At 43.5% G+C, this 24,850-nt stretch overlaps 1 protein-coding gene across 16 annotated transcripts in view; it reads left to right on the forward strand.

The window, feature by feature from the left end:
- Window positions 1-631: 631 nt before the first annotated feature.
- The window catches only part of ptprsa (protein tyrosine phosphatase receptor type Sa), a 212,882-nt gene continuing 188,663 nt past the window's right edge, over window positions 632-24,850 (forward strand). For 8 of the 16 annotated variants that reach the window (XM_047586753.1, XM_047586754.1, XM_047586750.1 and 5 more), the window contains exon 1: window positions 633-939. The gene's annotated coding sequence lies outside the window, so the exon portion shown is untranslated. Of the gene's footprint in view, window positions 940-24,850 lie in introns of all 16 variants that reach the window. The other 8 variants (XM_047586757.1, XM_047586760.1, XM_047586758.1 and 5 more) reach the window with 2 other exon arrangements.

Raw genomic sequence — 24,850 nt, forward strand, 5'->3', positions numbered from 1 at the left:
GCCAGTTACCCTGTGGAGGGGGAGGCTGCCTTGGCACAGTGCGCTGAGTGCATTGGTCTGTTTCGTGCTACCTTTCCTTCTCTCTCTTGTCCCGGGTGAAATCAGGCTGACGATGTTACTGGACGATACCCCCACAGTGAAGAGGGGGGGCAAAGCCGCGACTTCAAGCGTCAAGCGGAGCACCACTGGAAGCGCATCTTCCATATCTTGTGCTCCAGCCCAAAGCCCACAATTTAAATAATGGGTGGGAATTTTCCCACTGCTCAACAACCAAGTGACAGATTGCTGTGACAGTGCATGACATGGTTCATTTAGATTCTGCAAACATTCGATGAGCGTATTGCATTCCATCGAGTTAAAGTAACATTTCCCCAAAATCAGTTCAGATCAAATGTGTGCGTTTCCCCGTCCACTTTATCTACGGGTTACTCAGTGAAAACCAAACAACTAACAATAACGACTAAATGGACAGAATAAAATAAAATCAGTTAATTGTTAAAGCAGCTTGCCACAGAGGCATGATAGGAGGTGGGGGGGAGAAAAGATGGAGAGAAGCCGTGAGTTGAGGGGTGGCTGGAGAGGGAGGGCCGGACGCATGACATCATTCCCTCAGCTTCTCTGCACGGACAGAGCTCTGGTTTCTCCAAGTGCGCACGGCGGCGGCTGCTGAGGGAGCGACTCCTCTTGCCGTATACCCAGGCGCGTCCCGAGCAACCTGCGCTCTTGGGGTGGATTTTAAAAAGCGTTATTTAACCCCGCAGAGGAACCCCGCGTACTGCTCCTCGTTGGACCTGCCGCAAGGACCCGCGCGTTTAACACAATCCCGGGGATTATTGCTTGCTTTTTTTTATTTTTTATTCTTATTTTTTAAAACAATGAAGATGTGAGGGGTTTATAAGCAGGAAAGAAAGAAGCTGGAACTCCGACGCTGAGAGAGAGGTAGGCATACTCTTCTGTCTGTTTTTTTGTTTAACTCGCAGTGTTCGGGTACTTTTTTCTTAGAATTTGAATCACGGTGTTATCATTGCGCGAAAGCTTAGAAAAATTAGACACGAGCAATTTGTTAAGAGCGCGCAAGACGTGCGCTATGCTGCCGCCTTAACACCTGCACGGAGAGGGAAGGTAGAGCCCGGAGAGGAGCATGATTTCAGAATACTGCAAAGAACCTCGGTCGCTCAGCAATGGAGCGAGATGCTCGATAGTCCCGGACTCAGCTGGAGATCCGACTCCACCACCACAAAGCCGAAGCTGGTGACAGAGAAGATCTGCCTCTTGGACACGAAAGATATCCATCATTCTGAACGATGGTCGTAACAAGCACGGGTTGTCTCTTTCACTCTTCCCTCTGAGAGTTAATTCCAATTTTAATCTCCTGAATTAAACAAACCTGGGTGGCTCTATTGCGAAAAAGCGAACGGAGCCTGTCCGTGATTAATTTCCCTCTTAGCTTTGGATCGCAATGCATATTTTTGATTCATCTTTTTTTCCGGGCGTGTGTGTGTGTGTGTGTGTGTGTGTGTGTGTGTGTGTGTGTGTGTGTGAGGGAGAGAGAGAGAAGGAGTGTGTGTGTGTGTTGAGGGGTTGTGTGTGTGTGTGTGTGTGTGTGTGTGTGTGTGTGTGTGTATGTGAGGGGGTGTCTCCATCTAGCAAGTGCATCTCCACAGGGGGGTGTTTCAAGTCAATCGTAAGATGCTTTGCATTAGAAGCTACTGATATGAGCATGCCCGCAGACCATGACACATTCCGTTCTTCATCTTGCAGGCATCGATCTCATTTGCCATTTTCAGTAATTGTGTTGCTTGTCGCTCTCTCTGTCTCTCCCTCTCTCTGCCGTGTGGTGTGTGTGTATTCGTTTAAAGACTAATACATTTCGGACTTTAGTGTTGGTCTGCAACCCCGGGCAGGGTTTTTTTTCTTTTTTTTTTTGCGCATCACGTTCTCAGCGGCGTGTGGAAAGGAGTTGGTTGGGGCTTATTTCGAGGTGCGCCACTCGAGCTTTCCAAAGCCCCATCGAGGTGGAGTCAGCACAGCAATGACACCAGTTTTTCTAAGTGCTAATGCCCTTGTTGAATGCTGAAAACTCAAAATCGCTCCCTGCTGTCCCCGTAAAAGTTTGTGATACATTTCATGTTATTTTAAGTCCAAACCCGAGCAATTCCAGATTTAAAATGTCATCTAAAACTAATGCATGTCTAAACTAGGCATTACGGCTTCTTAATAGCAGGCTACACTTCATTGGAGTAGAAAGAATCACCGGGAAAAATATAATGGCAAAGTTTTCCGCAAAACCAGAACAGACACATCTTTTCATTTTCATTCATTATCTTTCAACGTAAGAGAAGATTTCTTATGACTAATACGGAGCAGCGCATTTTATGTCCACGTCTTTGCCACAGAACAATCTGCTTCATGGTTTTCCCGAACTTGTGCGTTTTCCCATCTTGTTGTGTTTGCTGTTTCGATCGCAATGAGCGCATCATAGGTCTGCAAAGCTCATAAAAGCCAGAGGAGAGAAGAATATCACGCCCGCGCCCCGGTTGTTAAAAGAAAATGGCTTTATTCATTTTTCTCTGTACCCGTGGTAACTTAGTTATAGCTTTTTTATGGTGCCTGGAAATGGCTTACAGGCTTGCAGTGCTATGTAATGTAATCAAATTTATGATGTTGCTGTGGATTACAATTCCCTGATATGCTCCGTCACATGAGAAATTTGGAGCGACTCCCCAACCTCCCTCCCTTCCCTCCTCCCCCACCTCCTCCTCCTCCTTATCCTCCTCCTCCACAATGAATTAACACCAGAGCAAGGCAGGTAACATCCACAAGTGGATTGTGAGGAGGAGAGGGAGCACAAACCCCTAGACTGCACCAAACCTCTGTGGAAATATAGCACAATCTTTATATTCTGACTTGTGCTGCCTCAGATTTATTCTGGCAACCAATCACATGCTTCTCCAGTTTTGCCTTTTCCGTATTTCATAGATTTTATTTTATTTTTTTGGTAACATCAGAAAGTTTTGAGCTCCTGCGGGGAAGACATCAAAATTGTGGAGTTGGACCACAGTGATGAAACAAATGATGTAATGCATGAGTTGGTTTATGGCTTAGCACACAAAGAGGCACACACACACGCACACACACACACACACACACAGAGCTTCACATTCACTCCCTGCTTGTCTTTGCAGTGTTTCATCTTTTTTTTTTTTTGACAGCACCCATGGGATTTCACTCTACTATTTGTAAGACGCCATTGTCTCAGTTTTAATTATAATCCAGGTGCCCACTTCTGCATAGATGTATCTGTATGTTTCGGTCTTCCCCTTGATTAAGATGTGGTGCCGCCCAATAATCACTGCAACCGCCTGCCTGTGGAAGGACAGCCATTACCCGGAGTCCTTCCTTCATAGTTAATGGTCTGAACACGTTTTATGAAGCGTCTCAGCACCCAGCGTTTGTCCATGGAGCAATCAAATACCCATACTGGACATGCATAGGGACCACACACTCTGTAATGTAGCGGTGCAGCGTTGGTTCTTAGTAGGTCCAGTAAGAATCCATGATGATTTTGTACTAAAAGTAAAATAATTTTTCAAGAAAACATCATGTAATCTGTAGAAAATGTGAACTTACCCCCAAATCCCTGCCAGGTCCAGGATTTTATTGTGATGAAAAGATTTTTCAAAAAGGGATCTTGACCATTCAGGTTCAAGGTGAAATCCATTTGTTCTCCACAATGTATTCACACGAGCCCTCGGAAGCGTTCATTATGAAGCCTGTATCATTTTTACAGCGCAGTACGTCATGGCAACCATTTGGTGACATGGATCTTGGTAATGGAGATGTACATGTTAGCTTTTCCTTGTGTACACTTCTGTTCTTGACATCAATCAACCAGTCGCTCTGTATGTATGAGATGTGTGATTGGATGGCATGTTAAAGCATCCCTTGTTTGCTCCTGCGGCGGTACAGCTTCTTCAATCATCTTTACCTGTCACCAGCTGGGCAGTTCAAATAGTTTCAGGCGCGCAAGGAAGGCCGTGGCTGTTAAAAATGGCCACCGCCACAGATGTGCAAATGTACGGCGCATAGAGACAGATGTGTGGCAAGTCACATTCTGCACCCTCATTACAGGGCATGTCATTAATGCAGTCAAAATGGAAATGGATGCGGATGGCTGGCAGAGCTGTTTAAGGGAGCCCAAAACACAGAAGCAAGAGATGGGAAAAAAAGAGAGAAAATATTTAATCATAAACACACTTTATGGAGAGTTTCGCCCATGTGCACTGCGGCAGTCTAATTACCAGGAGAATGCTTGTTAGTTGTCACCTCCAGATAAACAGCGGGCTGTTTTTTTTCCCCCTCTCATTTTTCCCCCCCTGCCTGTGGCTGAATTTAAAATTCTAAGTAGGTAAATGTCAGTTTTAGAGTATCCCATCTCATACCGTTCTCACCTCCGCCGTTTGAGCTACATGAAAATAATACGAAAGTTTTCAATTGATATAAATGGTTGGAGTAAATAAAAAAAAATAAAAAAAATAAAAATATTAACTTATGTAACCAAAACCTCAGTAGCTGCCACTCTAGAGGTAATTTAAATTGGGTTAATCAGTAAAGAAAAGCCAAAGAGGGATATTTTAATGCGACAGAGCACGTTTTGTGCTCCCACTGTGCCATAATGTACAGTAAATCTTGTCAGAAAGCATATGGTCTTCATATTCATATGCAAATAAGGTCTGAAATATTCAAACAGCAAAAGAAGGAAATTGTCCTTGCGCCTTTTGAACACTGGTTTGTCATTTGAAATAGCTCAGATATAAGCTCTTTAGAGAAAGTCTTGACTGTCAGAATGGGGACAAAATGCACTATTCACAAGTTCTCATGAACAGTCTGACGTGGTTTGAGCCCATCGTGGAGCTTGACACTTTAATGGCTTTGATATGTACACTTTTCCTGGTACATGCCAAGATGTCAGGAAGAGAGAAGCTTGGCCATCCTGGAATAGAGGAAAGAAAGAAAAAAATAAAATAAAAAGTCTTCTCTACTCTCAGCAAGGAGAGGAATTGTGTGTGAAGGGTGGGGGTAAAAGTCTCTGGGCTCTCCCCTCCCCGTCTTAATGCGTTAAGCTTCATTTCAAAATACTCTTCCACAAAGCCGTGCCTATTCATCTCTGCCAGACACAATCCCAATTTAAAACAATGTGTTACAGGTGTAAGTGGCGGGAGGACGTATCTTGTACCCCTTCATTTTCTGCTTGGAAGGTTTGATTACGTTGTTTTCCACAGTAATCACAAAAGCGTGTAAAGTGGAAGGAAAAGTGTAACCTTGTCATGGTTCAATTTCTGGTTACAATAGCACACCATAATCATTTGGAGTCCTAGATCAGGTTAAGGCAGCATGTTAGGCATCCAAAGGCTCTTTACTCAAGGATAATTGCAGCTGTAATGTTTGTGCTTAGAAAGCCAGAGATTATGCCAACAAATAGCGTGTTCAGGTGTAGTGTAAAGTACACAGACATATGTATGTAGAGGGAAAAAAAATGACTGTGTAATTCCACTGACTGGAAAGAGATTTCTTGCATCATTTTTTTAAAGGATATTTCTCATCTGTTGTCATCTATCTGACTCGGCTGTAGATCCTTAATGAAGTTACCATAATGGCTATTCCAGGAAGCTGCTTCCTGTGTTAACTTTCACTTCGACTCAGAAACAAGCATTTGCCGTAATTGGGGGGGAAAAAGAGGTTCATTTTCAGGTTGCTCCAATATACATCATTTTGCATGAATCCCAATTTCCCCTAAATCCAGAGATCCGCAATGGTTGCATGTACCCATTGTGCAGTGGTCATAGAAGGTGTAGATCCCATTTTGTGCTTTGAGGTAAATTGCGTCAAGTGTTAGCAAGAAATTTAAAAGAGTACGTATGTGATACATATGAAAAAATTGTTTGTCCATTTTTGCCAACTGTTTCATATGAACCTGATTTAAAAGGTTATCTTCGTGTACAGACCTTGAGCTGTTATCCAAGCAAAATGAAAGTTACCAATGTTAATGAATAACGGTTTAGATCACTGCTGCAGTTTGTCCCACTTGCAAGTGAAAAAGGAAAATTAACATTTTCATCACAAAAGTTTGGTGATAAGATCATCCAGAGGCATTGTCCTCTTGTGTTGCAACGTAATGTTAATTTTGCTTAACCGTATTGCCCTGGCATTACAAAATATATTGTCTAGGGATAGGGTAGGTGATGGACAGTAAAACAACATTTTTTTGAGGAATCACAAGCCTACAGCTGTAAAAACAAAACAAAACAAAAGTTTAAGTAGAATGGGAAAAGACGTCATATACTTCCCTTAATTTACCACCGGCAGATCCAAACAGCTAACAAGCTGTCCACGGTTGCCAGCTTGGCGGGACGTTTTCCGGAAAGCATGCAATTAGGAAGGCTCTCACTTGATGAGACAGATGTAAATCTCCTTGGGGAGACAATTTTGCAGCGGGTTATTTGCCATTGCAGCCACCATCTTTTCCCAAGGCTCGTAACTCTTGAAGGTCACGGCAGCATTTCACCCCCCCCCCTCTCCACCCCCTTCTTGCCCGTGACAACTCCAGTGGGTATTGCCGGATGTTTCCCGCCAAGCTGGTGAGTGCAGGCCGATGATGGCAGGGGTCAGTGACGCTGATGCACTGTGACAACAGCAAGAATATCAGGACACTGTCTTGTCTGTTTACTACTAGCCTGCATCATAGTCAAAGGAATCATGAAGAATAAATGATTCATAAACCGTCCTAGGGAGGCATTTATGTCTGATTCACAACGGCGGTGTAAGGCACCAGCCTCGACGCTCTCGGGGTGTAGCGGGGTCGCCACTGCGACGGGGTGGATGGTTGAAGGTGCAAGCAAGGAGACAAGGAAGATGTCGCACACTAGCAAAATTAAGACAAAGAGAGGAGAGTATTGGCGGTGGCCTTGTACATTTCATCTGCAGGCCCTAATAAAACCCTCACAAGCCGGCATTGATCTCTCCCAGAATAATCCATTTAGACTGAGCGTGCCTGGCCATGTGGGGCCTCTTCAATTATTTATGGGAGAATGCTGTGCAAGCTTCCGTTGGGATGCAACAATGTGCCCTGGGAAACCTGTGAACTGCAGATTGCAGGGGAGCAAGGGAGATGGTACATTTGCAAAAGGGAGGAATGGCAGATGGAAGGAGAGGACCGGCTGGAGAAAGAAATGAGGGACAGAGGGAGAAAAGGAAAAGGTGGGGAAAGGGATGCAAGGTGGTGAGAGAGGGAAAGAAACAAAAGAGCAGGACGACAACGACAAGTTCCAGAGGTGAAGAGAAACACAAAGTGAAATAATAGAGAAGGGGGGCTGTAGTTATGAAGAGAGTGCTGGAAAAAGAAGAGGTAGCATTGAACTGGGGATAAGAGAAAGGCATAGTAGGGAAAAGAAGGTACAAAGAGGCAAAAATGCTAAGAGAAATGAAAGAAAGTGCTAGAAGGGAGTCAAAGCTAGTGAGGAGTGGATGAAAGAGAATGGCTAGAAATAAGTAAATAGGAGGAGACAGAAGACAAGAAGAGATACAAGAAGGATGCTAGGCGGAGGGGGGGGACAGATTATCTAGATGAGCATCGGAGGTAGAATTATAGATGAGAAAAGGTAGAAGAGTTGACTGGAAATGAGGCAGGAATAGATGGATAGGAAGCAGGTGGAGGACGGGACCTTTTTAAAGCAAGTCATGAACGTCTATTGATCATGGCAGAGTTATGGTTGCCATTGTGCTAAGTGGAGACATGCCAGCATGCCTGCCTGTACAGTCGATCATTATTTCTGCTGTGCTCATCTTTCGGGGTGTAACTTCTACTGTATTCTTGCATTCAGGTTTATGAATTGCGGGATAAAATCACAATAAATCTAGAAAACTCTGCGTTGTTTCAAGACGCCAGAAGGAACTACATGATTTGGACAACATTTAATGTTGTTACATATCCTGAACTCCGCTTTGTTGCCCTGGTTTGTAGCCTGCAATTAGAAGCTCCCAAGGCTCTCATAAATCCGGACAGATTTGTCTTACCTGGTTCCCTTGGTGTAATTTCCAGCACCCTATTAGGCTTTTCTGCTCAGAGTATGCTGCCGAATCCGGATTTCTGATCACGCAATAGTCAACTAGAATTGAAATTTCTATCTGTTCAGTCAAGAGATTACGTCTGGCGCAGTCTGAGAGGGTATATACTAATTTCACAATGACTCTGACTCTCGCGACCTTTATAAAGCTTTCGCTCAAAGAGTTTTTAATCAAATTTTCACAATTTAGATTTTTTTTTCTTCTTTCGTGCTACAATTTCAGTCCATTTACTGTGCTGTATTTGTACAACAGCGCTGCATATAATAGTGGCTATTTTAAAAGTCCCACAGCGTACATGTTTTATCTCCCTTTCATTAAACCTGCACGATGTTTCATATACTACACGACAGAGTCTCTCCAATAAAAGGAAAAGCAACTCAAAGGATTTCCACGAGTAGTGATTGAGCAAACATGTAGCAAGAAAATTAGGGCCTATCACATAGGCTATGTCAAACAGTCTAATCAGATGGGTTAAACGGTGCGGAGGCATGCCTATTAACTAACGATAACATACCAGCTGGTTTGTCTTTAATTAGTAGGATCCCATTTCCCACCATTTCTCCCCCAAAGCTGCCACCCAGGATTTATTGCATGTCCGTTGACATTGATTATGGGATTCTAGTAATTGTTTTGCCTTTGCGTGATTAACAAACCTCTGTTTTCTCCAGAGGCTAGCTCAGTAGCAGCCTTTAATGACTGGACACCAGCCACACTTGGAATGCTAACAGGGTATTAACCACGATTACACCGGAGAATCGGGGAAGGAAACCGTGTAGATTCGAGACCATTGTTTTACACCAACAAGATTCCTAAATTCATTAACTGAGGTGCTTAGTGAAGGGTTCCACATGCAAACAACTGGGTGCAGGTGGTCCTTCTGGCTGATGCATCTAGCTCTGTAGTGTTTCATGATTCCTTTCCTGGGTGGCTGTGCAAACCCATGGCATTGCTGGCATGTCAAGAATTTAAATAACCTGTCCGTTTCCTTGATCTTTTTGTTCTCTCCTTTCCAAGAGAGGTTCCAGAGATGTATGAGGTGAAAAGGAGAGTGTATCCCAGCTGTTGAGGAACAGATAGATAATAAGAAGGAGGATGAGTGATGAAGAGCTTTTGAAGTATTTTGGGTCAACCTTTGCAGCCCTGCTTTGAAGGATTTGAGGGAATCTGGACGGGGCTGTAAGCGTATTACTCCGATTCTGTATATCGCCTTTCAAACAAGTCACATCTTTACATTCCATTTGCTGCCTCTCACTGATATGGTTTGGAGAACGTGATATTCTGTCCTCGCTCACAACGCCGTGACTGAACTCCGACTCACGTCCCAAGAGAGGAACCCTGAGACTCCTCTCTGTAGCTGTCACACATTGCGTAGAATGCCCTTGTTCCTGGGAGGATGTGAACACTGAGACTTCATCACTCATGCAGCCTCAGTGCATGAACTGATTCACTGTCTTCAATTGTACACAGTCATGGTTGTGTTTCAGTATGAATTCTCCCGTGCAGTGTGGGGGCCTATGAAAAGGGTGTGTTTCTGGCCTGAAAGGTTTGAAGTAGCTCAGTTTGCACTAACATAGCATGAGTAGCAGCACGTCCCTAGCAAGCAGACCTTCTGCACTTCACAAAATTTACATGACTTACAAGAAGATCTATTTGTGGTGACACCGTCTTCCAGGACATTACTTGGTTGGAATCACGCAAATAAGTTATGCTGAGACTGTTATGCTTGCCGCCGTCGTGACAACTAACTCAATGCCTCAGTCTGCCACTTGGACTGTATCTTTGACTTTCACCTTTTCTCCTCTCCGACAGTTTGCGCTGTTAGCTAAAACCAGCTGCTGAGGCGAGAGCGGAGGAACGAGGTCTACTTAAAAGTAATTTATTTCTGCTGTCGCTTTGTTGGGTGAAGAGGAAGTGACAAATGCGAGCTGGTTGTTTATGAGGCCTGGCTAAGTGCTGGCAGGGCTGCTTTTCTCTGAGGTAGTTGGCTCTCTGTTTAATTCATGTCCTTGGGAGGCACATTGCTCTGTGGCGTAGTGTGTGGCAGGCGAGCTAATGAGAGGTGAACCTATCTGCTTCTTATTCTCCATCTGCTTGCCTCACACTTTCTTGCCCCTGTCCCTCTTACTTTTCTTTCCCTGGTTCTCTTTTGACCTCTTTTACTCCCTGCCCCTTCCTTCTCTTTCCACACAATAAGAAAAGAAACGCACGCAAAATCTCCCTCCGCCTCCAGCTCACCTAGCTTCTCTGGAAATGAAACATGGAAATGGAGAACCCTCCGTGCCATCACTCCTTACCAAATAAATCAGTCGCACCTTTGACAAACCCCCAAATAGGACTGCCGATTTTTCACAGCCGCCCCGTTCATCACTTTGATTCATCTTCCCATCCATGGAAGGCATGTTTTCTTCCTCTGTCCACAACCCCCTACATTCGCACATTTACCATCATAGAGGCCCGGTCACTGCATTTGGACTTCAGCTTTTGGAGAGAGAGCAGTTCAGTGCAGCACCAGTGGTCCTTAAAGCACACACAATGACAGACAAGAGAAGGACAGGGTGAGCTCAACCGTCGACCTCTCCGCCACCTCAGCTCAGTTACATCCTCTTGTCTCCTTTTCTTCCTTCTGTATACCTTTGTAAAGTGCCGTTTTAATTGACACGAAGAAGAAAAAAAAAGCTCTCAGGTTATCCAGCTGCCTGCTCCTGTTCCGTGTCATGAGTTAATTTTTTTTCCTCCCCGTGTTCCTTGTCCATCATTCCTCTCGTCTGCGCCTCTGCCTCTTAGGCTTTCCCTCCTTTTCTCTGTGTTCCTGCTTCTCTCTGCTTCGCTCCTCCTTCAGCTAAACACTGCCATATTCCCCAGCGATCGCCTCTGTTGTTTCTACCTTCCTCTTTCCCTCCTTGTCTAGTTATTTACATCTCCCCGTTGCGCGCTCCCCACCCCACATCACCTTGACTTGTCTCCCGTGTGTTTCTCTGTTCTCGGCTCTGGCTTGAAAACTTTTTTTTTTCTTTTTTTTGCTTCCTCAGTTTGGAAATGAATATCTCAATTCAGTCTGGAAAAGAAAACAGCGAAAGTTCATCAAAAGATTCAAATTTATTCCAGATATAGATGTAACTCGTAGATAGTGGTAAATACTGAATAGTTAATATACACGTGATGAATGTTTTCAAATCATCTGTCAAAAATGAAAAATCCTTCAACAGGTATGTTTTGTTTTTTTTTTAAGAAAACAGATGTATCCTAAGGTAAATTACAAAAGATGTCTGATAGTTTCATGTTCAGAAAAATTTAATTATAAAATAAAATTATATATGCATCGATCAGGCATCACAGTATGACCACCTTCTGCCTCATCCCACTGCGCATCCCACTGATACTTGATCAATTTGGGATCTAGGAATTTTTTTTATCAGGCTGCATCCTGATGAGGATGGTTGCTGCCATCATGGAGTGTGATTGCTGTGGGCTGGGGGTGCCTGGTCTGGTCTAGGTGGGTGGTGCATGTCTAAGTAACATCCACACGAATACCAGGTCCAAAAGTTTCCCAGCAGAACACTGCATTGACACATGATGGTCAATGTGTTATTTACTTTTGCTGTCAGCAGTTTTAATGATCACACTACATGCAGCTCCGGTAACAGCAGTGGAATATGAACAACTCCTCCCCCATTACTGGGCCACCTGTATACATATCCACCCAACATCACTGACATAAATCCGGCACTAGCCAGCTTTCACATCCCATCTTCTGCGTTGCAGCGCATGAAGAGTTTTACTTGACTAATAGTTCTGAATGTCCTTCCCTGCAAACAGGCACTCCAGCCCTGAAATGGTAAGAAATACACATATCTGTTAAGATGGCCACCTGTGATATACCAGCTCCATCCTTTTTTTTTTCTTCCATTCATTTCAGTGTTCATCCTTGCCTGCCGTAGTGAGCAGGTGTTAAATGTGCTTTAAAGGATACTCAGTCAAACTGCCTGTAGATAACTGTGAGGGAAAAAACCATGTAGTTTAAAATATCAAAAAATTTTCACCGATCCACAGCACCCCATATCTGTCAAACGTTTTTTTCTGAACAATACAAAGAAGTCCTGCGACTTATTTTGTCATTTCACCGCAGCTCAGAGGTGATTCTTCCTGTATGTCACTTCTAAAAATAGTAGCCCTTGAGTGCGTAGCCTGCCATGGGACCCTAATGTATATACTGCTCACGGGTCAAACGTCCGTTTCACTTATCAGTGATAGTCATCTGTCATCTATTTTTCATGGGCTTGAGTGCACCCCCCCTCCTATTTTTTTTTTAAACCACACTACATTCCCATCTCCCTCTAACCATCCTGTCCTGTCACTCTGAGATGTGGTTTTAACCTCCGGTGCAGATTTTTTTTTTTTTTTTTTCCGCCAGGCGTCCTTTGTTTTCATCTGTTGTTCTTAAAAGCGATCATGACCATCAGACAGGCATATTAAATATTTAGTCGAGCTCAGGCTGCTGGTTTCACTGGCTTCACAGGAGCACACGCCACAGATGTTCAAAGTGCGTCTCTTTCTCTACAGAGAGGACAACGTGCACGGGTGTTTTGAGGGGCGGCCGCCCGCTTAAGTAGGGTACGCGTGTTGAGCACGTGTGTGGCGTGTCGTCTCGGTGTACGAATCTCAGTGCATTTAGGACATTCCCGTTCGCTCCATTTACTGCTGTAATCATTTCGTTGTCTGCTGTGCATGTGCGCGTATTTCTCAGTGTCTGCCCCTCAGATTACCTCGCTGTTCAATACTAGAAAATTTATATGCAAGTCCACTCTTCATTTCCACTGCAGGAAGAACGGGAATGATCAGTTGCTTGAGAGAACAATAAATAATCTCCTCTGCTATTGATTTATCTAAAAAACACTGGGGGGAAAATTGCTTCACAAATTATCTCTCATTTGACTGCCACGTTTAAGGACGAAGTTCAGATCGAAGCGACTGCAAAACTCGCACGGAAACCGCATCGCCACACAAAGGTGAATGTTTTCACCCCATTGATGAGAGCTCTGAAATATTCCGTGGCAGAGGTGCTCAGGCATTCTGGACAATCTGAGGTGTTGATGAAGACATGATGAAGGTTTACAGGCATTCGCGTCCTTGCAGCGCAACAGAGCTGTGTTGTCTCAGCTGTTATTACTATTCAGAAGGATTTGAACTGAGCAGCCACGGGTTCAGTGTCTCGCTCAAGGATGTTTTGGCTGCACTAAAAAATGAAATGTGACGTGCCAGTTATGAGACTTCCAGAGTAGAGTAGAGTACAGTTATACTTTTTTTCTGCAGTAGATGTGAGAAAAGTTAACCCTTGCCAGAAATGGTCTCGTATTACCTCCATGTTGAGGAGCTGTCCTTACGTCTCGTAAACTCTGGAAACAAATTTTTCTTTTATGTTCCCTCATATGTGCCCAGGCTTCCTACATGTATGTCTTAATTCAGCTTCAAAACTAAAGTCTGCAGACTCTTGTGAACCAGGTATGTTGCGGTGAACACCGTTGCCCAGCTTCTCTGCCTCTCTCTGGTTCTTATTTACTGCCGGCGGGGTCACGTGCAAAATACGAATTGAAAACAGTATTTTAAATATTAAATATACTTTGGCTCCTGCAGAAGCGGATAAATGAACATGAAGGCCAACATAACCGAGCGTGGCTTTAAAGCTAAATAGAAGATTAGATCACTGGTTAAAACTGAATTTGGTTGCAGCAAAGAGGCATATTTCAAAGGCAGTCAAGAGCCTTTTTGTATTTATGCATGAGAGCGGCATGTTAATTGATGAAAGTCCTTGGTTTTAATGGCTACGTAGTAGTGGGCATTGAGGAGGAAGTGACAAGCCGTGATGTGTGCTTGTATGGGCCGGCCAGCTAACCCTCTCTTACTTCTTCCTCTCTCCCTCTTTGCCTAATGGCTAATAATGAAGAGGGCATCTTTGCAGAGATGACATGTGCACGTCCTCTACTGGACACACTTACACACACACACACACAGACACACACACACACACACACACACACAGAGGCTGGGCCGACTGTCCTTCAGAATACTAGGCCTGACATTAATCTTTAAATGACTGTTGCTTCTTCTCCAAGACTTTCAATCCATTAGTGGCCACGTCTTGAGATGGGGAGGGGAGATTGCTAGAAAGGCAAGGGAAGGGAGGATGCAGGCAGCGTCCGCGCGTACGTACGTGCGTGGACGTGTCGCAGGCGGAGTGGAGTGAGTGCATCGGAAAGGATGATGTCAATGATAATGGAGGATGAGGACGGGGAGGGAGAATGACAGAGAGGTTGAGAAAACACAGAGGTATCAGAGACGGGGAGAAGGAAAAAAAGAAAAAAAACGCAAGGCAAAGAGGACACTGGTCTTTTTAAAATCCTGTCCATGTCAACTACTGTACTCCTCCGTGGACGACGCGCTCCTGCTCCCGCAGCTTCTTTGTCTTCGAATGTAAAAGAAAAAAAATACTTCACACTGTGAATTTTTTGTTTTGTTGATAGCTCATCGCATACAAAAATCAATGAACGCTAGATTAGAAAATCAAAAAGGTCAAGGCTTAATGTTCACACCTGCACTTTTGAGATGTTTCTATTCCCATACCTCTTCTCATCACTTTCTATTTCTACGCATCCCTTTTTACCTCCATTATTTGCCACTAATTCACGCCCCTGTCCTCTTCTCTGCTCCTGTCCTTTAATTCAAGTATCCGTCTTCATCCAATCTTTTCTACACATCAGTTTTTCACATGGTTTCTCCACAACTCCTTTTCTTTATCTACCTGTCCTTATGTTTGACTTTATTTTTGCTCTCTTTCACCGACATTCTTTTAGCCATCATCAACCTCTGCTTTTCTATTCTTCGTCTTCTTCATTTGCTCCCTTTCCTCTGTTTCGCCCTCTCCTCCCCATTCTTTCTCCTCAACATCTTCCTATCCCCTCACCTCTCCCCCCCTTCCCTCCGCTCCTCCAGCGGTGAGCTATAGTGACTCTGACATCATTACCCTTGTTGTGACAGGTTTCATTTGTACCCTGTGGACCTATACATCAGCCTGACTGATAGTCTGGGGCCCGGGGCCAACGTAGCCCCGCCCAGGCTGGGACGGAGTAACAGACAGAACGTCCCTAAAAAACCACTTCAGCCTGTGCGCCAGTCGATATTTTTCCATTACTCGTTCTGATATGTCAAACTCGGCGATGGCTCAAAACAGACTCCTAGCATCACCTGTCTCAGTGTAAAAACAAAAAAAATCCACCGTGGCTGAGCAAAGTTGGAGGAAAATTTTTAAAGTGGCACCGTTTATCTAGAAACGCTAAAAAAGCGTCAAGAGAAGTTAGGATTTGCGAGACTGACATGTTTCCTTTAAATAAATAACAACAAAAAACGAATTTCGAACAGGTTATCTTAATCATATTACGACGCTTCTGTATAATCTCCCAGATTACGCACACACACAGTTAATTTAATACTATATATTATCATTTAACTTCTTAATACATTCATTTATAGACCTCTTTTCAGTTATTGCACATGTACTTTTGCAAAAGCTAAAGTAATTGTAGTTGTTGCGCTTGCACGCCAAGAGCACATGAGCCTTCCTTCCAGTCGCCCCGATGCCACATCCATCTCCGCGCCCTCGTAAATCCAGCCAATACATCAACAATACCTTCAGACCGCTCACAGCCCCATTGATCTGCGGCCATATTAATGTGCGGCTTATGAGCTCGCCGGCATCCTTTGTGGCCAGACAAAAAAAAAACAAAAAAAAAAAAAAACTCTTGAGTGTGGCGCTTTTAATGGCCAGACTCCCCTCTTTCTTTCACAATGTAACCGATCCTCATTGTGCTCATTCGGTTATATGGAGCACAATGCTTGGAAAGGAACCATTAGGGAAGAATCAGAGAAGCTCTTCATTTTTGCAGGCACTCGGCCCGATCATCAAATGCATTACGGAAGTATTTAAGAACTAAGTGGTGTACACCAACCAAATTCCTGCATCACATTTTTTTTTTTTTTTCATGCCATCTTTTAAATTTTGCTCCAATATATAAATTACCTTGGGCTTCTCTTCTCTTTTTTTTGTCTGTGGAAAACATCATTACCACGGTGCAGCTTCTCAATGTTAAATCCTGTTTCGAAAACACTGTAATTACTAACTGGTACCAATGACGCCTCAAATAACATTAAGCCTTTCACATGGGATCAGTGGGTGAAGCTATCACATATGTTCATCATCTGATGGCGTGATTTCGTTATAGCAATGAAAACTACAGCATTTTTTTTTTTTTTTTTGTTATTTTGTAAAGCCTTCACTTTTTTTTGTGTGTGTGGTTATTGGGCTGTGAGTCTTGCCGTCGGCTCAGCAGTGGCATTTATAAATAAAGGTAGCTGCTCTTTAATCAGTACCTTTCCATTCATCACTGAGGTTAGCCAAGCCGTGTTGAGCTGCGATCGGTTAATTCTCCTCTGCTATCCCCAAGAACGTAGCCTTTTGGTGATTTGTGTTTCCGTATGCCTGTTCCTGCTTGTGTGTGAGCACCTGTGTAGGAAGGTATGTGTTTAAAAGTCCGTGGGTTTTCATCACGGGAGTGTACACTCACAACCGAGTATGCGCGCTGACGGAAAAAAAAAAAAAAAAGACTCACCCCACAAGAGGCACATTAATCATCCTGTTTTTTCCTCACTTTTTCCCCCTCTGCCTCGCGTAGTGTGAGTTGAGGCATGATGGATGGCTCGTCTCTCGCCGCGGATTCCGAGGGAAAGGCTGTAGCCCATCGACAGGCCAGAGGCCGCCTGGGAAGTCCCTAGCTTACCCTGCAGCCCATACATCTCTGGACGCTCGGTGTGGCCTCACATGTGCTCAATCCACAGGTGGATGCGGATCCCCTGTCTCTGTCTTTTAAAATGTTGTGGGAGACTGATGAGAACAGCAGCTACATGCGTTTTGTGTGTGCTTTTATGCCGGTAAACTAATATTGACTACTGTTCAGAAGAAAGGATAATATGTATTTTACACACATAAAATGATTTGCTACATTTTCTGATTCTTAACGGTAAAGTGAGAGTTAAGAAGAAAAAAAGCACGGCTCGCTCCATTACTGTTAGCACTCGAGCTTGTGGCTCGGTATAAATTCACATGAGCTTTTATGCATTAGGCAGACATAACAAAGCTAACTCAACACAACACTGTCTGGATGGCAGAAAGTAATAAAAGTGATAGTGGTCACTATGCCATTCATTATCACAAATAAGTAAACCTCAGTGTAGGCCAATTCTGAACTAATGTGCTTTTTGTAAATATTTTCTGTGTTCACCCCAACAGCCAAATGGATATAGAAAAAAGAGAGTCAAAGAAATCAAAAAAGATTCCAATGTATGTCTTTTTGAGGAACAGTAATTGGTCATCCTTTTAAAAATCATACCAATTTATTTGCTCCGAATGAACACGTACTGAAGGAGTACTTTCAGTAACACGGACATAACAGTACACCTCTCTGTATCTCTGAACTTCTTCCAGTGCAGGATGTGTGGATGGATCTCTGGGTCAAAACTGTACATTGGGTTTGGGACTGGTTTAGAGCTGGCAAAAGAAGCGTTGCATTTTTATTCCCAGAGATAAATTTATCACTGCGGTAGAGGCAGAACAAGGGTTAACGGACACAGTGAACAGATTCACAACTTTAGCTAAAGTTTATACTCTGTGGTTTTGGAATGAATTTATTTGGTTTAGTATAGAATCTGTTATTAGTAATTTATGGAAAAAGCATTGTAAGGAAGGTTGTCATTCAGCTTTGCCAGATATTTCAGTGCATAAATCATATATATATATAGTGTTATATTGGCATTCTTCTAGTTGTAGTCAGACAACGTTTTCTCATTTGATTTCTCAGCGACTGATTTCAGTCAAAGAGAAGCTAGGGTGCGGTAGGGTTGGGTTTCTGGATCCCTTTGAATAGTAATGCACAGGCAGCATTAGCTCCACTCTTTTCTGAAGCGAGAAAATGAAAGAGCGCAAGTAAGACAAAGAAAACTATGGCAGAGTGTATCTCTATATTATTATTCCTGCCATAGTCTGAAAACAGGAAGAAGAGAGGCTGTTCTTAGTTTCGGAGAAGCAATCAGCAACTCAATAAAAGATGGATGTAAAAAGATGACTGGAAATCGGAAGAGAAAACACAGACGGACGTGACTGTAGCCTACCTCCTCTGTTTATGTTCCCTCGATCTCTGTCTCCCGTCTCCTCGTCTTGTGTCTCGGTATCTGAGCGTTGTCATTCACCTAACCTTCGTGGCAGAGTGGAAGGTTTCTTGGCGCCTGCCAGTTGTTCTTGGCACGGCGACGTGAGGGAATAAACCTCGGCACTTTCATGATGAGGCGCTTAGCAGATGTCTGATGTACGGCTTGACGAAACTTCGATCTCCCAAGGACACGGCACCTTTGGGATATGTGACAGGATGTGCATGCTCACGTGCGAGTGCAAGGAATAGGATTTAAATCAGAATGAGTGTTTACAGGTATTCAGGTGTCTGGGTGTGTGTCCAATGTGCAGACAAAAATGGAGAACTAGTACAAATCTGGCGCACATGTTATGTTCCTATATGAAGGATGAGGTTTAAGGAGCTGAGTTTGGGATCTAGGGTGTTTGGAGGCCAGGTCAACACCTTGTTCTGTTCTTCGTGTTGCTTGAGTTCTTTCTAAACTGTTTTTGTGTGTGTGTGTCTGTGTCAGGCTGCATCCTGCTGGAGATGGAAGAGAGTAACCTTACATCACTGGTAAGGCCATGCCTCCCTCTGGGTGAAAACAGAGGAGACGTTGCTGCGTTGTGTATTGTTCTTCGAACAACTTAAAACATAAAACTCTCTCCCTCAAGAGAGGGGGACAAAACGAATAAATGTACTCCTTCGGGCTATAAAATGGGTGGCCGTGGGACCCCGTTAGTCTATATGTGTATATGTGCGGCAAACACTTTATCATGATGATGCTAACGTGAGCCAATGTCAGTCATCAGTTGAGTCGTAGTTAAGTTGTTAGTTAAAATGTTAAAAAGTCTAAATTCATGTAAAAAAAAATCAAAGTAGTGAAGGTTGACAGTGAACTGATATGACAGTAGGTTACGACAGAGCAGAAAGGCTAAGCTTCATGCTGTATTTATGTCATGATTCATTAATTTAACATTATGGAATGATTATGAATTGATGACAGAAGTCACACATAACTGGGCCATTCAATAAGGTAAGAGTAAATGTTCGGGTATGACACCACAAGCCATTGAGTGGTGTCGTTAATTTCTCCGTTGGCAGACTATGACATAAGTTTTTCTGTGTAATGTCACCGATCGTTGCTTGGCAACGACATTATATATGCGTCTGCCTGGCTAACGTTGGCCATTTCATTTGCTTTCCAGCCAACAAATGCCAGCAACACAAAATAAACACTGACTATGTGAGCATTTGTATTTCCACCCAAATGGGAGTGTGGCCTAATGTGCTACTCTCTTCTACAGCTGGTGCTATCAAGGAGAGTCATTGCTATGGGGTGGGGGTGTCTGGTCTGGTTTAGGTGGGTGGTACAGGTCTAAGTAACATCCACACGAATGCCAGGTCCAAAAGTTTCCCAGCAGAACAATGAATTGCTACAAGACGGTCCAATGATGTTTCACCTCTCCTGTAAGTTTATGCTGTAGGCTGTGTTACAGGTTTCATTCACATATTTTGATGTGCATTTTGAAGTACAACAAAAAAAGCCATCATTTCAGAGAAAAGAAAAGGTTTTGTAATTTATGGAAACTCAATTCCTGAAGTAGCAAACGTTCAACTTGCATAACTGAGTAATTCTGGTGGCACTTGTCACATGTTCTTTTTTCTTTTTTTGCCGCTTTAGAATAATTGCATGTCTTTTGTCTCCAGATGGAATGAAGCAGAATCAATAAGGCTGAGATGAGAATAGAAAATTGAGCTGAAAATTGAAAAAAAAGTTCTTGAAGCTTTAAGCTTTTTGTATTTTTCTGTCGTAGATGGCCGATTTGGTTTGGTCTTCATTTTCAAGCTTTTAGACAGTTTTCCTCTCTGTTTATTAAGGTCATGCCATGACGAGCGTGCAGAGGTTTGCCTCAAATCTGAAAAATATCTGGAAAGATGCAACCTAAAGGGTGTCAGGCATGGTTAGGTAGGGAACGATAAGGGAGCTCTTGTACTTACAGTACAATTGTGCCTGGCTTTCATTATATGGGTAAATGGACAGTGGCAGACGCTTGTGTCAACGCAGAGTGACACAATTGATGCTGGCGGCCTGGGTCGACGTGTCCTGAGAGCTAAGGAACGAACGTCTAGATTTCCAGGTACAGATGAAAAATCTTACCCCTGGGATATTTCAGCCTTGAACATAATCGAGCCGGTCCACTGGCAAGGTGGATGGACTGCTCCAAAGAGACCTGAAACAAGGTTAGGACGTGGACAGCATACAAAAGTGGACGCGAGGAAAAGAAGCTGCTTCAAATATTAACGGCAGCTCAACTCTGACTGTTGCTGGAAATTTGTAAAACGTTCGCAAAATGTTTAATTTTGTCTGAGTCGTTCTAGATGCGTACGCTATTCTGGCATATTTGAGGCGTATTAAGATTTTTGAGATTCTGAATGTCACGATAATAGCCTTTCCCTTCGATATCATCTGCAAATTCCAATTGAAACTAGTCTCTTAAGATGTTGAAAAACTGAAGGAGTTTGTTTTAACAATCCTGCAACAGTTAAACAGCTGCAATGCTGATAATCGGAGGTATTGTATTTAGGCTGTTAAGTTGAGCCTTCAGTATTGATTAATGCCGTTTCCAGATGAAAGGGAGGCAGATTTCTCAAGGGAAATGATTGTCCTCGGATGATTGTCAACATAATCCAATGCCATTACGTACTGTAGTAGATTCCCAGACGTGTAGTCACGGGCGGAAAATAATTGAGTTGATCCGGAATGTCAAAGTCGTATCCTTCCTGAACATGCCCACGTTTCTTCATGGCGCAGAAAGAGCTATTTCCAAGCTAGTTTGAGTCATATTTTGATGTAGCATTTTCCGCTGGAGGGGCAGAAGAAGTTGCTCAGTGTGTATTTTGGGTTCACTTGGCTAGCTTCTTGCCCAGGTTAAATACCTTGGTCTGCCATTGATCTTTTCGCTTGTTTCACCGGTATTGCCAAGGCGAGTGTATTAATTTGACTGAAATGTGGTTGCTGGCATACAAGGGGGTCAGAAACGGGGGTTAACAGCTGTTGTGATTAAGCCTCTTCCCGCCCAGCGTGCCACTCCGCAAGAATCACACCAGCGTATCCTATTGAGGTACGAGGTGGCAAGTATGCAAAATATTTAACAGCCTCTTATGCAGGCACTTTCTGACTGTGAGTCAGAATGCAAATTGGTCGGGGCTGTCAAACCCAGCGGACTCAGAGACGGGAAAGGCATGGGGGTGGGGGGCGGTGGGAGGGGGGCAAACAGATGAGTGTACAAAAAGCTGCCTTACAAAAGCATTCACACACCTGGTTCTCTGTCAAGGTTAGGCAATATTGGCAAATGGTATGATAAAAAAAAAAAAAAAGACGAGAGCCACGTCATGGTCTGAGGTGATATCATATTTCGGCGCTGCACGAATGCAAAAGCTGTGTGTTTAGGCATCGTGTTTGTTTATATCGGTGTGTTTTTATCACAGCCTGTCCCCTTTTCGTGATATTGAGACAAATTGCAGTGTGGCCATGAAACCTACTCTGCTGATTAACTCTTCGGCGGGTAGCTTTTTATCTGTTGGCATTTGATGTACGACATCTTTGTAAGGGCTACGGTCGAATGCAATCACGGGCCCTTTCATTGCGGGGGCCCCTTTCGGATTGTCTCCTACTTCTCAGGGGAGGGCCATCCTTCAGAAAATATTGACTGTTGGACAGTGAGCCTGTGTGTGTGTGTGTGTGTGCGTGTGTGTGTGTATTTGCAGGGCTGCTTTGGAGAGAAACAGCAGATGCCCTTTTTTGTGTGTCCGTGTGTGTATTGCGCCTGTCTGTCTCCATGTACTAATGGAGAAATAGGAAGAGAGAGCAAACCAAGAGTGCAAAGGTCACTCGCCTTGTAAAACGGATAAAGGAAATTCCATTTTCCGTAATATATTGCACCCAAACGCACCCGCTCTCCCATCTCAGTGTTTTCCCTTACTGTTGATTGCCTGCACTTTCAAATAGGAACGTAAGGGGCTTTCTAAGAGTTACATCTCACCTGCTGCTTTCACATCTTTCACTAGGGCTCTCTCTAAGCTAGTAGGTTTTCCGTTTCTTTTAAACATGTCTCTACGATGTGGAACTACAATGACGTCTTTCACGATAAAGTTAAAACTGACCCCACTACTTACTTTTTTATTCTAACTTTTAATGGCTAATGTTTGGCTCCGGTGGCTCTTTCCTTTTAGTGTCTTTTGCCTGTTTACTCACACTTTTAACGTGTCCTTTGCAAAAACTATTGTGTGAAAGAACAGTTGTGCCATGAATATGTCCATGTTTGTGTTTTAAAATGACAATTTCCGATACAAGGAGCAGGGAACGCCTAACTTCTGCTGTCAAAGTCAGGCTAGAGAATATGTTAAGGGAAGGTTTGCACATCAGTTCATTTTTAGTCGGCGCACCACTGCAAGCCTTGGACTAAAATTAATTTGATACTCTGGAGACTTTAAGCAGTCATTTGTTCAAATGCTTACTATGATGTATCAAACTGACAGGAGTCCCCCAGAGGCTGTGTCACTTATCACTGTTGTCTCTGCGGAGCAAAGGCAGGGTGAGCACTGGCCATGACTGCAGTTTTCCCTAATCTTAACCAAGTTTAAACCATAAAAACTTAGGTTCATCAGCAGATACCGCACAAAACCTAAACCAGAACCACAGAGACAGATCGGACAATTTAATTTGAGACATTGGTAGCAATATTGACAAAAAATAACATGTAATTTTCGATAAGACCAGTGCCATTGTGTCTTTTATTTGAAAAAATTTCAAGGCTCTTATAAAAAAGCAATTCTGTTTGTGGCCACTTACACCGATCAGGCACCACATAATGACCACCATTATGACAGCAGAAGAAAATATCATTGACCATCTTGTGACAATGCAGTGTTCTGCTGGGAAACTTTTAGATCTGGCATTTGTAGACATCTGCCATCCATTTCGACCAGACCAGGCACACCACCCTATAGCAATGACACTCCTCGATGGATGACATCCCCAGGTTTATAAAACAACTCAAAAAACACAAAAAGATGTTGACCTGGCCTCCAAATTCACTAAATCCCAAACTGATCAAGTATCTGTGGGATGCACTGGAACGAGCCTGATCCACAGAGGCCTCATAGGACCCATAGACCCCCACTAACAACATCCTGTTACCAGACACCACAGGACACTCCCAGAAGGCCCATGTCCATTCTCTGATGAGTCACAGCTGTACACAATATTAGGCATGTGGTCATAATGTTATTGGTTTATTTCCATTTAAGCCACAGCAGGTAGATTCCTAAAATTAAAAACTGAAGTAAAGACCTCACAACCGCTAATGCAGCTTCCACAGTAAGTAATTCCAAAGTGTCATTAAGTTCCACTAATCTGCTCACTCACTGTTAAATGCATCGTGACTGTAACATCAGTAACAACAGTAAAAATTCACAGAAGCAATAAGGACACATGTGGAGCTCATGTGACACCACAGCGGGCCAAGAGGTGAATACAGTTGAACTGTGGTGAAAAGACAGTTGTAGTTCTGAAACGAGGCCCCAGACAGCTGGTGTAAGTTTATCTTACAAAGACACAAAGTGTAGCTAGCGCACATTAATTCCCGGCTGAGCTATGAGCTTTCTGCTTGAATGACAGTAATTATTGCTTCAGTCTTGACGTGGAGACAGTAACACTCATGATGTCTTTGTTCGAACCAACATGATAGCCCTGCCTCAGTCGCCCACACGCAAACGGGAATCAAGCTGCACTGCAAACCACAGTGGTCTGACTAAATGCTCATTTTTGTGTGTTACACTCTTGAGGAGTTTTGTGAAATCAATTCACAGAGAACAATAGGGGACAATATTTCAGGGATATGTTATTGTACTTGTGCATTTCCAAGTGCGGGTAAAAGTCCAAACACACCGATTTTTTACAGACAAACGTTAGTATGTGATCTTTGTCGTCACTATGTTGGATACACAAGTAGCTTTAATGTGTCTTAACTGCCTTTAACTCAATGCAGTGTTTGTCTCATAATGTTTCCTCTGTGCCCTCCTGAGGAAAAACGTCACATATCTTGAAAATCTTTGGCCTGCCCCGATATACCGTACAATACGGAACATAATAATACTCAGGCCGTGTGTCCATGTAGCATTTTCCTCTGGCAGAATAGTGCTTGCAGTGCCCCGAGGAGCATTTCATCTCAGCGCTTAATCGAAAAAGTGCTGCCACACTGTGGGCTTTTGTTTCTGTGACCATAGCAACAATCACCAGCAACGCCTGGTTTTCGACCGATCTGCTCACTCCAATGGGTTTTTCTGTGTTTGTGGCAATTTCTGTCATATTATGTATTACGTCATTCTGACACATACATGTTAGGATAGACAGTCAAGGCTAGAACGTGCTTCCCCTCCATTTTCTTGGTTTCCACCAGTCCCACCAATGGGGGTTTCATGAAAAGAACTGACGACAACAACGTCTTTAC

The sequence above is a fragment of the Mugil cephalus genome, chromosome 6 (assembly GCF_022458985.1).
Source record: "Mugil cephalus isolate CIBA_MC_2020 chromosome 6, CIBA_Mcephalus_1.1, whole genome shotgun sequence".
NCBI classification, from domain to species: domain Eukaryota; kingdom Metazoa; phylum Chordata; class Actinopteri; order Mugiliformes; family Mugilidae; genus Mugil; species Mugil cephalus.